Genomic DNA, 16233 nt, shown 5'->3' on the forward strand with positions numbered 1-16233 from the left:
GCGCAAATAAAATCCATTCTAGTGAATTTTCTTATATTTTCAGCTGCTGGACTCATTTTCTCTCACTAATCATTCTTGGATGCTTTCCTGAGATCAGCAAAATATATAATTATGTAATCCATTAATACAAAAAGTGATATTTTGGATGTATTTTCCTATACATCTTCTTTGATGAAATGTTTGTTCAAAACTTTTTCATTTTGTGTTTTGTGTCTTGTCTTTATTATTCATATCTCTTGTCTCTATCTTTCCTTGAATAGTTCTTGCCAATGTCACTAATTTCTGTTAAATAATCGTGGTAATGAGAGACATTCTTGTCTGCTTCCCTTCTGAAACAGAATTTTCTGGATTCTTCCACACTGAGGATGCCTTGGCTTTTGCACTTAATTTTTTAAAAGCATCATGGAAATTTTCAGCATACATAACAGTAGAGAGAAAAGTACGCTAAACTGCCATATACTCAACACCCAGCCTCAACAATCCTTAACACACCTCCAGAGCATTCATTGGAAGGACTGATGCCGAAGCTGAAGCTCCAATACTTTGGCCACCTGATGCAAAGAGCCAACAAGCTGGAAAAGACATTGGTTCTGGGAAAGATCGAGGACAAGGGGAGATGGGTGACAGAGGATGAGATGGTTGGATAGCATCAGTGACTCAATGGACATGAGTTTAAGCAAACTCTGGGAGATAGTGAAGGACAGGGAAGCCTGGCATGCTGCAATCCATGAAGTCATAAACAGTTGGACATGACTTAGTAAAACTGAACAACAAACAATAAAAATTCTTGTTCTATTTACTGACCTTACTCCAAATATTCTTTTCTCTTCATCCTCCTCAAAGATTCTTGGGTAGACTGGAGTATTTTTTAAATGAGGTAAAATCTATAAAATGCATCAACTTTAAGCACACAATTTGATGACTTTTGATAAATGTATATATCCAAGTAATCAAAACCTCAGTAAAGATATAGAACATCTCTATCACCCTAGAAATTCCCTGAGATCCTCTCTCCCCACTCTCCATCAGTTCAGTTCAGTCGCTCAGTCATGTCTGACTCTTTGTGACCCCATGAATCGCAGCACGCCAGGCCTCCCTAAGTTCACTCAAACTCATGTCCATCAAGTCAGTGGTGCTATCTAGCCATCTCATCCTCTGTCGTCCCCTTCTTCTCCTGCCCCCAATCCCTCCCAGCATCAGGGTCTTTTCCAATCAGTCAACTCTTCGAATGAGGTGGCCAAAGTACTGGAGTTTCAGCTTCTTCATCAGTCCTTCCAATGAACACCCAGGACTGATCTCCTTTAGGATGGACTGGTTGGATCTCCTTGCAGTCCAAGGGACTCTCAAGAGTCTTCTCCAACACCACAGTTCAAAAGCATCAATTCTTTGGCATTCAGTTTTCTTTACAGTCCAACTCTCACATCCATACATAACCAGTCGAAAAACCATAGCCTTGACTAAACAGACCTTCGCTGGAAAGTAATATCTCTGCTTTTGAATATGCTATCTAGGTTGGTCATAACTTTCCTTCCAAGGATTAAGTGTCTTTTAATTTCATGGCTGCAATCACCATCTGCAGTGATTTTGGAGCCCCCCAAAATAGTCTGACACTCTCCATAGGCAACAACAATTCTGGCTTCTATCTATGAGTTATTTTTCCTTATCTTTAACTTCATATGAAAGGAATTATACAGTAAATTTACTTTTGTTTCTGGCTTCTTTCATTCAAAATTTTTTGAAATTCATCCATTTTGTTGCAATGATCATTCATTCATTCTTTTATTACCACATAGCATTCTATTGTATGAATGTGTGCTAATTAATTTATTTGTGCCTTCTCCTACTGATAAATATTTAAGCTGTTTCCAGTTTTTTACTGAAACATTCTTGTACAACTTTTATTGTGGATTTATGCTTCCATTTCTTTTTAATAGACACTAAAGAGTGGAATTGTTGTGTCACAGGGTAGATGTATATTTGACTTTATAAGGAATGGACTAAGAGTTTTTCAAATGACTTTATTGTTTTATGCTTTTATTAGCAGTATATGAGAATTCCCATGTTCCACATCATCTCCATTAATTGGTGTTATTCTATTCTGGTAAATGTGAAATGATATCTCAATTGTTTTACTAATTTGCATGTGTATGTATGTGGGTGTGTGTGGATGTATGAAGAAATTCTTCCTATGAAATTTTTAAGAGTTTGACCAAGGAAAATAACAATTTTTCAAGGTGGTTGTATTTACTAGTTAAGTATTAAGTAAGTAATAAGTATTTTTTTCTGTTAAACAAGAAACTATTAATAGTTTCCAGCATCCCAGGCAGCGCTAGTTGTGAAAGTCCATGTAGTCAAAGCTACAGTTTTTCCAGTAGTCATGCACGGATGCGAGAGTAGGGCCATGAAGAAGGCTGAATGCCAAAGAACTGATGCTTTTGAACTGTGGTGCTGGAGAAGACTCTCGAGAGTCCCTTGGACTGCAAGGAGATCCAACCAGTCAATCCTAAAGGAAATCAACCCTGAATACACATTGGAAGGACTGATGCTGAAGCTGAAGCTCCAATACTTTGGCCACCTGATGCGAAGAGCCAACTCATTGGAAAAAACCCTGATGCTGGGAAAGACTGAAGGCAGGAGGAAAGGGGAGGAGAGAGGACAAGATGGTTGGATGGCATCACTGACTCAATGGACATGAATTTGAGTAAACTCTGGGAGACAGTGATGGACAGGGAAGTCTGGAGTGCTGCAGTCCATGGGGTCACAAAGAGTCGGACACAACTTAGAACAGACGATTTAGCAACTGAACAGCAACAATTAATTTCTACAAATTACATCTTCCATTCCCAGAATAAGACTTATATAACCAGGCTGGCAGTTCTTTAAATAGGTGTTGCTTTATTCTAACTGATACATTTGTTACACAGGTTTTGCATCTTTTCCCAAGTATAATAAGTTTAAATTATTTGGTGAAGGCGGTGCTGCATCCTCGTCAGATTTAAGGAGAAAACCGAATTCAATTCATACAATAATCTCAGTTACCAGATCATCCCTCCCACCGCTGATATTTATGTTATAAAGAGATGATTTATGGTGCAGTAGAATAAACACTGACTTGGGAAGAAAACAGATCTGCTCCAAATATCAATCAGCTCCTCACCAGCCTTCCAACCTGGCAAATTACTCTGCCTCTCTAAGCTTCAGCATCTCCCACAGGACAGAACAAATAACCCTAGAAGATGGACACCTGGTGAATCTTGTTGGTCAGACTGAGGAGCTGAGATAAAAATCTCTGTGGAATGAGACAAGCAATGGTGGAGTTACCCTGGGCACAAGACCTGCTGGCACACAGCATCACTGGACATTCATCTTTGCCCACTGTATTCAGTTTCCTGCAACTGGGTGGCTTAGAACAACAGAAAGTTATCCTCCCACAGTTCTGGAGGACGGAAGTCTAAAATAAACGTGTCAGCAGGATTGGGCTCTTCTCAAGGGCCCAGAGGGAATATTTGTTCATGCATGCCTCTCAGTTTCTGGAGGTTGCCAGCAACCCTGATGTCCCTTGACTTGTGATCACCCCAGTCACTGCCTCCATCCTCACATAACATTCCCCCCTGTGTCTCTGTCTCTCTTCTCCTCTTCTTATAAGGAACTAGTCACATTGGTAAGGATGCATCCCGCTCCAGTATGGCCTCATCTTAACCAATTACATCTGCAATGACCCTATTTTTGAATAAAGTCATATTCTGAGTTCCAGGGAGGACACAAACAAATACACATACTTACATCTACTCATTTTTGGGAACTCAATTTCAAGTTATAAAATACATGCTTCATTTGTTGCATGCCCTTTGTAGATGGTGTGGTGCATTCAGAAAGCCTGGATTCTAGTTGCTGTTTGGCCTGGAGCAGGATGGTCTTGGGAAATCCACTTCAACTTTCCAAGCTTGGGAAAATGTGTCTGAAAAATGAAGTCTGGACAGGTGGCCTCTAAGATCCAGTTCACTTTAGTCCCAAGATTCTGGGGGCCAATGAAGCTTCTTTCATGGAAGGAAATGTGAAAATGAGCCATCAGGAGACATGGAACAGGCTGGGAAAGGGTATAAGTGGGGCCAAACAAGTGTCACTTTTTGGGAACACCTCAGCACCTCTGTAAATCTTGGTGGATGGGAGACAGGTCATTGCAACCCTATTCCAGAGTAGCCACCCAGAAAGCATCCGTAAGGTGTTACTTGCTAATTTTCACCGTACAAAGCCTGTAGCTTATGGGAGTGCTTTCATCTAGAGCATTTATAGGATATTGAGGCTGTCCTTCTGTGCTGGTTTCTTAAATTGAAGACCATATACATTTTGGAAAATGTGGATGAATACCCTTTCAGTTCAGTTCAGTTCAGTCGCTCAGTCATGTCTGACTCTTTGCGACCCCATGAATCGCAGCACACCAGGCCTCCCTGTCCATCACCATCTCCCAGAGTTCACTCAGACTCACGTCCATCAAGTCAGTGATGCCATCCAGCCATCTCATCCTCTGTTGTCCCCTTCTCCTCCTGTCCCCAATCCCTCCCAGCATCAGGGTCTTTTCCAATGAATGAGTCAACTCTTCACATGAGGTGGCCAAAGTACTGGAGTTTCAGCTTTAGCATCATTCCTTCCAAAGAAATCCCAGGGCTGATCTCCTTCAGAATGGACTGGTTGGATCACCTTGCAGTCCAAGGGACTCTCAAGAGTCTTCTCCAACACCACAGTTCAAAAGCATCAATTCTTCAGTGCTCAGCCTTTTTCACAGTCCAACTTTCACATCCAAGAACAGATTCCATTTACTGCAAGTTACTAGGCATTGTGATGAAGACCTTCCATGATCTCTTCCATTTAATCTCTCAAACAACTCTTTGACGTCTTGTTTTAATCAGTTTATTGCCTCTCAACTCCAAATTCACCCTTCAGTACCTGCTTTGCAATGATAGACGGGATTCTTGAAGTATTTTTTCACACGGAGCACCTGGTTAAGCTTTGTCAACAGAGGGCAACAGAGAGACACTACTGGGGGAAAATTTTTTCTTGAGCTTGCTTTGCTTTTGCTTGCTCCTGCTGCTCTGCTTATGCATGTGTGGAGATGTCCACTGGTGTTCCATCCCACCCAGGGTGCCTAGTCCCTCAGCAACCTGGAGCCCTACCCGGAGCCCAGTGATCACTTCCCTCTGATCTTCCTCATACAGATGCTCCAGGCCCCTCCCAGGCTCCCTAAATCCCCTTACCTCTGCCCACCAGCCTCTGCTTGCCTGCGCCCTGGACAATCATTTCCCGTGGCCTCCTGATACCAACACTGATTCCAGGCCAAGTGTCACCTGCCAGGAAGTGGACTCCCATCACCTTACTTCTCTTTGCCCACCCACCTTGGCTCACCTGTACCTGGGCTGTTTCCTCCTGCCTGGCCACCGTGAACCAGCTCTGGACCAAACAACCTTGCAGATTTGTTTGCCGCCCAGCAGGCTCCAACCACACCTTCTCCCACCAGGTCTGCACATCAGCCTCAGGAAGGCCTCCCATCCCATGTTTGTCCTACCTTGAGCAGTTTCCCTCAGCCTTGGATTACCCTTTAGGATTCTCTTCATATCTTTGAATGCACCAATATCTGAGTTTAATACTTCTTGAGAGCAAGCCACCCCTGTCCAAATCATTGTGTGGTTTCTGTCTCCTGATTGGACTTAAACGGATACAAGTACTAGTATTATTTCCTTTTGGAAGATAAGAGAATGAGAGTGAGAAAGGCTGCATGACTTGCTCAGGATCATATGAGGAGTATGGCAGAGTTGGATACAAACCCAGGACTGTGGGCTCTAAAACCTTTGACCATCTGCTCCACTAACTAGGAGTCAACATAAAAACACCCAATGAGACACACAGCAATGGGCTCACCTCCCTTCACCCCCTCCTTTCCCATGCGTATGGATCCTGGGTGTTTCAGATTAAAACAAGGGTAAAAAAAAAATGTAAAAACGAGGCCAGCTCCTAGAGGAAGATTTTCAATAGTCATCTTGAGCTAATGGCCAAAGTAAACACACAGGAAAAGAAAACAGAAAAAATTCTACTTAAAAATCACTTTTACACTCTGTACATATGGTCAATATTCTGCTCCAAACACAATTGTTTTGAGGCTGATATTTGATTTTTGCCAATTTCCCCAGCTTTGTCTTATCTGCTAAAATGCCTCATTTTGCTAAAGAGAGCTGAAATCCCAATTTGGGGTCTTGCTTGTATTTGTATTAATATTTGGCTCAAGGCAGCCAGATTTCTGGATGATGTATGTCCCTTTAGCTCCCAGGGACTCTGATCCCCACTGGGGCTGTGCTTAAAGGCAACATGAACAGCTTCCATATTCCTGGAAACGAAGCCCCAGCCTCCTCTTACAGTTTCTCCCTTGGGGAACACAGCAATGTGAGTCCTAATTAGCCTCAAAATAACAAAATCCCAATAATAATTATCTTCCTTGAGGGTTGTTCTGGTCTTCCAGCTTTGTAGGAAAAACAAAACCTTGTGCAAGGATTAACCATTTCCTGCTGACGATTAGATGATTAGATGTAGGGAACTCTGGACCATGAGTTAGGCTACCTGGATTTGAGTCCTGCCTGTGCCACTCATTATGTGGCCCTTTGTTTTTCTGGAAACAAGAAGATTAGATTCTAAGTTCCTTTCCAGTGCTGTGGTCCTTTGACTCAGAATCCTTTCAGCCTTATTTCATCAGAGCAGTTTAAATCAGAGCAGCTTCCATTGTTGAGGGCTCTCAATGTACTGGGAAAATTCCTAAGCACCTTAAATCCATTGTCTCTTAGGATTCTCACTGCAAACCCATTGCTATTCAATGTTACAGCATATGGCGTATAGTCATAATAAAGCCACAGCTGCAGTCTTCTCTCCAGGTGGGTCACTGACTGTTCCCCTAACCTGATGAATGGGATCCAGCAGAAGAATTGTAGGTAGGCCACCGCAAACCCCTCTTTCAGGCCAGCTCTGCCGGAAGAGGTATCCAGGTGGGACACGCAGAGACCAAGAAAAAAAAAAAAAAAAAAAGAAGAATTGTAGGTAGATGTGTCATTTTTTTAAAGTTATTATCACCTCCATCACTATATGAGGCTAAGGCAGGGGGTAGGAGTAGTCAGGGCAACTAGCTGATTAGCAGCAAAGCCAGGCATTTTGTATACAAAGTCTAGCTTAATTCTTACAGAAACTCTAAGTGGGCTTCTCACTCTATTCCCATTATACAGATGAAGAAAATGAGGTTCAGAGAAGTCCAAATAACTCATATACACTTACCACCGCCGGTCAGCAGCAAAGCAGTGGTCTGAATATATTTCATCTCACTCCTCCTATCACTGCACTAGGACAACTATTTGTGGTCAGAGGTTATCAAGGCCAAGGCTATGACAGCTGGCAAAGAAATGACTGGTAAACTCAGTGAAAGGTAGAAAAAAAAAAATTTCTTTAAAAATCACTCCTTTCTTGCCATTGGCTGTGCTGGGATTTCCAGGGCCAGAGACCCAGGCCCTGTTCTGCAGCATCTCTTTCTGGACGAGTGCTGTCCCACCCATGAAAGAGGAATCAAGTGCATGGTTCTGATCACCGCGGGGACTGACTCTAGGTTCTAAAGCAAAGAAGGCTTTAGAATAGGCACCTGGGGACTTCCCTGGAGGTCCAGTGGCTAACCCTCCGAGCTCCCAATGCAGGGGTCCTGGGGTTCAATCTCTGGCCAAGGATCTAGATCCCATATGCCACAACTAAAGAGCCCACGTGCAGCAAGAAAGACCCAGCACAGCCAAATAAATAAATATTAAAAAAAAAAAAAAGATCAGGCATGGGGGAGGAAGTACAAGAATATGGGCAGGGACATAGCCCTGGCAAACCAAGCCATCTTCAAAACAGAAAGAATCAGAGACTGTTGTTCTGTTTCTCTTTGACCTCAGTCTTAAGGAGCAGCTGTTGAAGAAGCACACAGTGAGGGCTTCTGGGAGAAGGGAGTAGTTGACTCTGAGTACAGACATGGGCTTCCCCGGTGGCTCAGCAGTAAAGAATCTGCCTGCAATGCAGGAAACACAAGAGATGTGTGTTCAGTTCCTGGGTCAGAAAGATCCCCTGGAGGAGGAAACGGCAACCCACTCCAGTATTCTTAGCCTGGGAAATTCCACGGACAGAGGAGCCTGGCAGGCTGCAGTCCATGGGTTCACAAAGAGTCAGACACGATTCAGCATGTATATTCTATTTATTTATTTACTTTCAGCATGTGGGATCTTAGTTCCAAGACCAGAGATCAAACCCATGCTCACTGCATTAGAAGCTCAGTCAACCACTAGACCACCAGGGAAGTCCTCCTGGTCCTTTTAATTCTTGTAGATCCTTCCGCCTGGAAAGTTCTTCCCCTTCTTTTCCTTCTCAGAAACTCATATGCATCCTTCAAGTCCAGGCTGAAAACCATTCTGACAGCTCAGCCTTCCATAGCCTCTTCAGGCAAAATTCATTCTTGATCCTTCCCCTACACCTGTATTATCTGCTTTAGTTTCTGCTTTTGTTACTAGACTGTGAGGCCCTGGGGAGAAGATCATGCTTGCTTCATCTCTGAACTAGGGGTCAGACACATAAAAGGCTCATAATATGTGACTACTAAATGAATGACGTAATAAATTTATCTCTGACCTTAAGTCAGGCCGTGAATGACATCACTCCTTAACCTAGTTTAAATGTCCCTGTTTCCAGAAGGTCCATAAAAGCGGTTCTAATGGTAGTGACAGGACAACAGTGGCTAGCAGAGTATGTTTTTTCTCTAGCTGTGGACAGGAAGTGCCCACTGTAGGGCAAGAGCACCTCTGGTCAACCTTGGCTCCAAAGGGATGTTTGGGAGACCCAACCACTACAATTGGTCTTAAACTTTTTGGCAATCACAAAAAGGTAGAGGACAGAGTGAATTTGAGGGACAGAGTGAATTTGAAGGCCAGAACCTGATTGTTCTCTTAAGCTCCCCTCAAACCTATGAGCCTTCCATAAGGATGGACCGTGTCCTCTAAGATGTCCCCTCAGGACTGACATGAGAATCATAGCATCAGAGGAAGGGCTAGACTGACTCTCTCAAATTGAGAATTTCCAACCTGCAAGAGAGAGGGAGGGAATGAAAGGTAGTGGGAGGAGTGAGAGAGGAAGGATAAAGAATAAGAATGACTGCAGAGAGCAGTAATGCTCTCTACATAAACAGGTGATAAAAGCTGATAACAGCAATGACAAAATTAAGAAAATAAAAACACTGCTCTGAAGATTTATAGGCCAGCTAACACAGAGCTAAATCGGCAATAACTCGGGCTGATAAAAAGCAACAGGGCATCAACCACATAAACACTCGGTCACTTCAATGCTTCCGTGTATATTACGATGACACTGGTTTGTTGACACCACCCCATCCCCATGACCTCAGGCGGCAGGAGCGGTGCCTGACTCACAGAGGGGGACGTTCTGCAGGGCTGATGCTGGCGAGGAGCTTTTTCAGAAAGACAAGTTATCCTTGACTGGATGCAGATGGCCCAGTGAAAAATGAAATCTGCCAGGGGAGGCTGCCTTTATCAGCTGGAGAGGTTCAGCAGGGACAAGACTTCCCTATCCCCAGCCCGCCCGAATGAGCCTCCGGTTTCAGCACCATATCACTGACTGTCCTAATGAATTCTTCTGACGGGCTGGAGTCCGCACGTATCTGCTTCAAGGAGTGCTTGCTGGCAGGCTGGGGCATGGTACCAAACTCGCCTGGGATCTGCATTCCGCCTTCAGAGTCGGCAAGGAATGCTTGTGGCGGGAAAGGGGCTGTCAGATCCACCAGGACTGAATGCCCTGCCCACACCGACCATCCTCTGGCTCTCCTGGGCTCCCCTCCCTGACCAGCAGGCAATGGGTGCCCAGGAAAGGACAAGAGGTTCTCCAGGGCACGCCAAGCCCAACACCCATGGGAGTCCGCCATGACAAAGACAAAATTACAAGCACAAGCTGCTGTTTATTAACTAACTTCCTATTATGTGCCAAGCCCCATGCCAGGCACTTCATCAGGTTTACCCCCGTACGACTGTCCCTGAGGTCAGTGTTACCTTCCCACCTTAGAGATGAGCAAATTCAGAGTTCAGTCCAGCTGACCAGTCAGAGGGCTTCCCAGGCAGCACTAGTGATCAAGAACCCGCCTCCCAATTCAGGAGATGAAAGAGACATGGGTTCAATCCCTGGGTGGGGACGATCCCCTGGAGGAGGGCATGGCAACCCACTCTAGTACTCTTGCCTGGAGAATCCCATGAACAGAGGAGCCTGCAGGGCTATAGTCCATGGGGTCACAAAGAGTCGAACATGACTGAAGAGACAGCATGCACAGCCAGGGTCATGGGGCTGGGAAATGGCAGCGCTGGGGCATGGAACTGGTGTGACCTCCATCCATACAGCCTGTTATCCTAGGAGGACTGGTGTGGAGGAAAACAGGCAAAGTGAGATAAGTATCTGGAGGCTCTACAAGTAGACAGACTTTTCCATTTTCATCCCGGTTTAGTAGTGCCATGGAGATGGCTGTAGTAAAATATTGATAAACTCTGAATCTATCATTGTGGTTTTTGAAAACCCACACACGATAAATTCATCTCAGAACCCAGAACCAGGAATTTTTCATCGCAGCTGCTTTTGACTATTGGAGCCATTCTTCCTCTCGTTCGGTAACCAAACAAGGTGTTTCCAAAGACCCAAACAGACCCCAAAACTGAGCCCCACAGCTCTCCAGACTCCTTGGTCCTGTCCCTCTTGCTGACACATCCCACATTTTGTGCCTGAGCCAAGGCTTCTGAAAACTTTTTTCCTCTCTTCTTACTTGGGAAGCTGAAACCAGCAGGAGGCATTCTGATGGGTTCAGTGAAGACCTTTATATGAAAGAGGGCTCGGGACACCAGAGCGTGGACCTGACATCTGATGAAGGTGGGTCCCAGCCAGTCCCCACTGACAGCCGCTCTCTCTCCAGGGCAACCTGTGTCCCAGTCCCTTCAGTCTCCTGGAGGGTCACACAGACGACTGTGAGATAAGTGAGGTTTGGCAGTGACCAAAACCCTGCCCCTCCTGGCTTTGCCCAGCACTGCCCACGTCTCCTCTCTGCAGTGCAGTGGGCCATGGCTTGCTGGCAGGATGACCCGGGGCCAGTGTGGGCGAAAACTGGGGACAGGCTCTGCCTCAGTCCTCCTTGAAAGGCTTTGCCCTGATCATTGCACAGCTAGAGACCTGGCTACCCTGCCTGAGCATGCCAGCTGAGCATCCCCTTCAGGCTTCTGGAACAATCTGGAGGAGAACAGTGTTGTTATCTGAGCAGAAGCTGAGGTTCAAGAGTCTTGGATCTCGTGGTTTGAGCTGCAGAGCCTGTATCTCATTGCTGGGATGCTCCTGGAGGACATGCCGACCCCAAGGCCTCTTTCAACAATCCTCATCCTCTGCTCTGGACCTTTCTAGACCCCTCCTGTCAGAGGAGAATGGAGGGACTGGCCAGAGGCTGGATCAGCAAGCAGAACCATCGTGTCTCGCCACTAGCAGTTAGAATTTACTAGACATAGGTGGAGGACGCATCTTGCATGGTTCACAGCACCTCAGCTGCTTCTCCCAGGGCCCAGGAGTTCCTGTCTAAAAACGGCGGCAGCTTATCTCCACACGACAGCATCGGGAGTCTTCCTCAAACAAACTTTATGGTGTCCACCCAGAGATTTCAGACATCTTTATCAGGCGGAGCCTACGAGAGGGGGTCAGCTCAGCCTCACTCAGCCTGCTGCTGCCATGAGGGCAGGTGTGGCCTCACTGGACTTCTTCCCCCATGAGACCTCCACAAACCCTTCCAAGCAGAGCGTGCCCCTCCTCCCCTGCCAGGGGCCAGCTCTGCTGCAATGGCAGCTGGAAGGAAGGCTATGCCCGCATTGAGTGATAAAGCCCACTGACATGGATCACTGTATTTGGAGACCTCAGAAAAATTAGGACAAGAGACAGCTGTGAGTCTGTCTCCCTGGAACTTCTTCCTTTGGATGCTAAGGGCCCAAAGACATCTTCGAAACATGAAGGGTGCCTGCTAAGACTAAGGGACAAACCTGTCCATGGGACACTCCCAAGATCTCCCCCACCCTGACCATCACCAGACACCAGCAGCTTCCTCCCCCGCCCCTTCCCTCTGACGCAGAGCTGCTTGGGAAAGCAGGATGCTGCTTTTTAAAAGTACTCATTGACCTTGAACTCTTAAATGTGTTTCTCAATTTTCCCCTTTTATCACTGTCCGCCTAACATTATGCTATGTCATTTAAGTTCCAGTATTTAATATAAAATATTGAATAAAAACATACTTCACAAACAGGCTCTATCACTGGATATGGGAGGAACATTTTACCAATCACACCTACCCTTCCTCCGGGCACTCAGCAAACATTCCTAGTATCTGAACAAGCCAGTGGGCAAGAAGATATCACTGCTGTGTTCTCTCAGCATTTCTGTCCTCTGGTTCATGGGACCAACATGCTCTGGGATGAGGGGGATAAGTATTATAAAATGAAGGGGTTAAGAGTGTGGCCAAGAGTCAGAGTTGGGTTTGAATCTCTGCTGTACAAGAGCTCTGAGACTCTGTGTGAGGTGCTTCGTAGAGCCTCGGTTTGTTTATCTGTAAACTGGGCACATTCTCAATAAGAGAATGCATGTACAATAGCACTGGTCTGTACATAAAGATCTAGTAAATGGCCCCATTATCATCATCAAGCATCTGCCATTTGGAAAAGCCCTGGGTGCATGTTAACAGAGTTGGGATGGGTTCACATGGGTGTTGGGCCCTGTCAGACAGAAGCCCCTTCTTCCTGTCAGACTTCCCTAACATCCACACTCCATCCCTCATCTTTCTTCCCAGAGTTGTTCCCCCCTTTCCTCTTTCTCCTGGACTCCAAATGCCTCCTCAGAGTCCCTACCATGTCAAGCAATCACCCAGTGTCAACATCAATCCTCCCAGGATGCCAAGAGGAAGAGATGCCATTCATTTCAACCAACCCACCCTCTACAATGATCTCAGCCCCACCCTCATGGACCATCTCTCAATCCTTCTATGCTCCATAAAAATACCTTGTGATCTCCTAAAATTACATATGCTCATTTCCTCCGCTTTAGCTCTTTACATCTGAGATCCTTCTGTCTGAAGCTCCCACTCACAGCAGGCTGTTTTTCAGTCTGTGCTTAAAGGTGTGGACTTCTCGGAGTCCTCAGGAGTTTGTCCTCATCTCCTCACCAGTCTCTGAAACAAAACTTTGTTCAGTAGCGCCTGAGTCTGGCTGTGTGTTCTGCTGGGTTTCTGGCCCCTTGAGAGGTGACCCTTCCTGTGCTGCCTGGATCTCTTTCCTTCTTAAGACAAGTCTGAGAAGTCACAGAATCAGGATTTTGCTTGAAAAATGGAGAAGAACCTAGAACCCTCCACTGAGGCAGCTACTTTCTCAGTGTAAAAAATCAGACCATGCGGTCATCATTGTGGTCACTTACGAAGTTCTGCCCAGATTTCAATCATTTGAAATACAATTAAATAATCACTAGAAGCAAACACCTGAAATAAAAGGGCCAAGCCTTTCACATTTTCTTGGGGATTTGTTTCTTCACTGTGGTTCTTACACATTGACCTGTGAGCAATTCCTATGAGCCACTCTGCTGGCTTCAAGGCTCTGAAGAAAAATGTGTCTAGCTGGGAACCACTCTTCTACTTATACTCACATACACACACCTGTTCCTGACATGCCTGACCTGGGAAGTCCAAAGTCAGTGGTGCAATCAACCCGCAGGGAGAACAGGGCTCTGGAAGACACTGCCTTCTCCCTTTTCCCTTTGGTATCTGAAGAGCTAAACACTGGCCCCTAGTAGGGACGAGACATGGGGGATTCCTGCCTGGCTCATGGGAAAGAAATCCTCTGCAAAACACTGGAAGGTTTTGGTCTATGGGCACTGGCAAACATGGGATCAGGGAGAGGCCTGCAGTGGAAATGTGAACCCAGTGGAGTGTGAGGACTGGATATGCAGGTGGACCATGCGCCATGCTTCTCCCTACCTGGACTTGGGCTGGGCGAGAGGGGGTCTCCCCTGCCTGTGGAACGTCACTGACAGAGGATGGGCAGGCTGTCTGAAAACAAACCTCTGCAGAGATGGGACTCGCCTGCACGCAGCACTTCTGACCGCATTCAACACCAGTGCCCTGCCCCTCAGCCCCAGGGCCTGTTACAGCAGAGCCCCAGGCCATCTTCACGGTCACTGTCCATAGGCTGAGAAGGTTCGGGGTAGTGCTAGGACTGTCAGGTACAAAACTCAGCAGAAAGGATTTATGGACCCCGGCCTTTAGGTTTTTGTAGGAAGTGTGGTCCATCTGAGCCACCAGAAATACAAGAATTCCATGGACAGAGAAGCCTGGCCGGCTGCAGTCCATGGGGCTGTGAAGAGTCAGACTCGACTGAGCAGCTAACACGAAGTGTGGCCCACAGCCCAGCAGGGTGGGCCTAGCCTGGGAACGTGTCAGGAACGTGGTCTCAGGCCCCGCCCCGGAACTTCCGAATGGGAGACTGTACTTGAACAAATTCCATTCCATAGGGAATGTCTATGGTTAGTAAAAGCTGAGAAGTCCTTGAGGAAGTAACACAGGAAGGGAGATGATCCAGTCCTCTAGGAGCTCACACATGGTCAGGAAGGTATAACTTGCAGATATAAAACTATGGAGCAGAGTGCATGTCTACATCGTCAAGCACGTTTTGGAAGGAAAATTGGATATGGAATACCAAGACCAGCCTCAGCCACTACTATTACTGAGCCTTAGCTTCCCCAACCGTAAAGTGGGAATAATATTTTTCCTGTCAGCCTTACTGACAGATGGTCCTAGATGGGAAAGCACAACACCCATATAAGATGCTGTTGAATGTTATGTACCCAAGTGCTACAGAGCGTCTCGGATGAGAGAGTCTGGGAAGAACCACTGAAGGACTGGAGGTGGCCTTTTAAAGATACTGGACCAGACACTTTACTAAAGTGAGATGGGAAAACGTACATTTTGACACCTGCACCTAATATAGCCTCTAGCCTGAACTATGGAGAGCTCCCTGTGACCAGCGTTCTTCCTGACAATCTGCTCATGGTCAACACCACAGGTCCCAGAACGCCTACTCAATGCCACTGGGTGCATTACCAAACACAAAACCAGCAGATGTGGTCTCTGTTGCTGCAAACCTTGACTCTGGTTTGTGGTACAGGGAAATGGATTTGTTTGTCGTTTGGTGGACTTGACCTGTGAAGATATCTGAATACCCGAAAAGGATGCTGGAGCTGGTGGTAGTGTTTGGGGCGGGGAGAAGGGAGAGGGGAGTGGAAAGGAAATTAGCATGAGTTCTTGGGTAATCATTTTCCTAGATGGTGTGTATGAAGCCTTTGCTTTGTGCTTGAAGTTTTAATGCTTTTCCCCCTATTTAATCCTCACTACGACTATCTGTCAGACACACATGAGGAAAACAAGGACTGGCGATCTGAACCCAGGTTGGTCTGCTTTCCAAAGCCCATGACCTTAACTGCAAGCTAACCTGCTGAAGTGGTGTGAGAATCTCTGGGCTTCCTCGAGCAGCTGAAACAATGTGGCCGCTTTTGTTGTGAAACCTGGCTCGTTCTGACTCGCTGACGTTTGCCATGCTTGTCCTGAGCTTCTCCAGAGAAATGCTGTCTTCTGGCAGGAAAAGATAAAAACTGCTGATACAAATGAGTCACCACATTTGCTATAATTAACAGTGATGCAAGAGCCAGATGCAAACCAAGTGGGGCCTCAGGACCTGACTTTCAGGCGGCCCCAAACTTTGAGCTGCACTTCAACACAGAAAAATCCCTGCGGTGAGCTGCTGTCTGTTCAAGATACATTTTAAATGAAGAAACGAAGCCTGGAATGCATGCAAGTTCCCAGATAATGGAGTGGAGAGGAGCGGCACCAAATTAATCTCCTTATTTACAACTGAAAAACTATCCACCAGAACCAGGAAGAGAGTTTATAGTTTATAGATAATGTAGATCTTTGCTTTCACACTCAGCTGCCCTGGAAAGCCTGAGCTGTCTCCAACCTGCTGAGCTACTTCATAGCAACTACAATTGCAAATTCAGTTGTACTAGGTGTTCATTTTATACCCTCCTGATTGCAGTGTGCACTTGTGAACTTTTTTTTTTTTA

The sequence above is a fragment of the Oryx dammah genome, unplaced genomic scaffold (genome assembly GCF_014754425.2).
Source record: "Oryx dammah isolate SB20612 unplaced genomic scaffold, SCBI_Odam_1.1 HiC_scaffold_17, whole genome shotgun sequence".
Classification (NCBI taxonomy): Eukaryota; Metazoa; Chordata; class Mammalia; order Artiodactyla; family Bovidae; genus Oryx; species Oryx dammah.